The following is a 1,418-nucleotide window of genomic DNA, read 5'->3' on the forward strand; positions in this document are numbered from 1 at the left end:
ACTGCACTAGGCCTTCTCGTGTTTTCACTATTCATGTACACAGGCTCAAAGCCGGCCAGGAATATGTGGATAGTTTTTTAGTTTTCTCTTATATTTGCGGGTAGCCTTCCCATCAGCCAGGAATTTGCTTGTGGGTAGCCTTCCCATCAGCCAGGAATTTGCGGAGAACTTATCAAGGCCCTTGATGGCTGTTTACTTCCTTGATGTCCTTATTAAATATGGATGAAGCCACAGACTAGCTGAGTCACTAGGCTTCCGATTTGTCTCCTCTGAGACCACTACCGCTACTAATAACAGCGATGGGCACGGAGATTTCCCACGCTCCGCTCCAAATCAGGCAAGTCCTCTCTGGCAATGAAGTCATTGATGCTCACAGCTTGACCTTTTCTAAGGTGAGAGTGGGTAATGTGGTTAATGAGGAATGGGAGAAGCCCAGGCAAGAATACCATAGACTCCACTGTTCTTACTCAAAATTCAGTTGTTTTTCATAAATGATCACTTTCTGATTATTTGGTTTATGCCTTTGGCCTTTGATCAGTTTACATTGCATTTAAATGCTTATTGACAATTTTGTTCCATTTTATTATTGCTTATTGGGAAGAGGATCTGCTAAGCTCTGTCATATATTTTTTATACCACCACCCCAGATTCACACATGACTATTAATGATGTTAACATAATCAACTATCTTTGGAAATGACAGTGGATTTTGATTTATGTTAGCTTTATGGAGACAAATTAATTAATTCTTTGGTTGGATTTAATTAATGTCTTCATTAGAATAGCATCTATTTGCCCAATCCTTTATTGAGTTCTAACGATGTTCTAGAGTCTGCTCTAATTTCTGTAAAGATGTGTATGAGAAAGTCCCTGTCTTCCATGAATTCATAGGTCTAATGGTGGAAACAAAAGAAAAATAAATAATTATAATACAGTACATAATGTTACATAGAGGTGAGCAGACTGCTGTGGGGTGACCTAGAGACAGCATGTCTGTCTCTAACTAGTAATAATTCACAAAATGTGCTGCCTTTGGTTGGGACTCAGAATGATGGGAGTTTAAGCAGAGCAAATGCAATAGATAGGGAATTCTGAACATGGAGAGTAGTATGTGTTGAGACATACATAGTTTGGGCTTAGCTTGTATCTGAAAAATACTCTGGAGGTACTTGGTGAAGAGCAGTAGAAGCTGGAACTTGGCTAGAACACACACTTACATCTGCTGGACATCTATTCTCTGGGCCACCAGATGCCAACATACATCTTCAATGAGCAAATTAGTTCTTGTTTTGTCTGGGATGAGGAGGGACAGATAATTAAATGAAAAAAGGAGTCTTTTTTAGGTTCTCCGGGTTCAGAGATGGTAAGGGCAAAAATAGAGAGTGGCCAAATTCAAAAGATGTTTATGGTTAAATTGA

This window comes from Myotis davidii, unplaced genomic scaffold, assembly GCF_000327345.1.
Source record: "Myotis davidii unplaced genomic scaffold, ASM32734v1 scaffold235, whole genome shotgun sequence".
NCBI lineage: Eukaryota > Metazoa > Chordata > Mammalia > Chiroptera > Vespertilionidae > Myotis > Myotis davidii.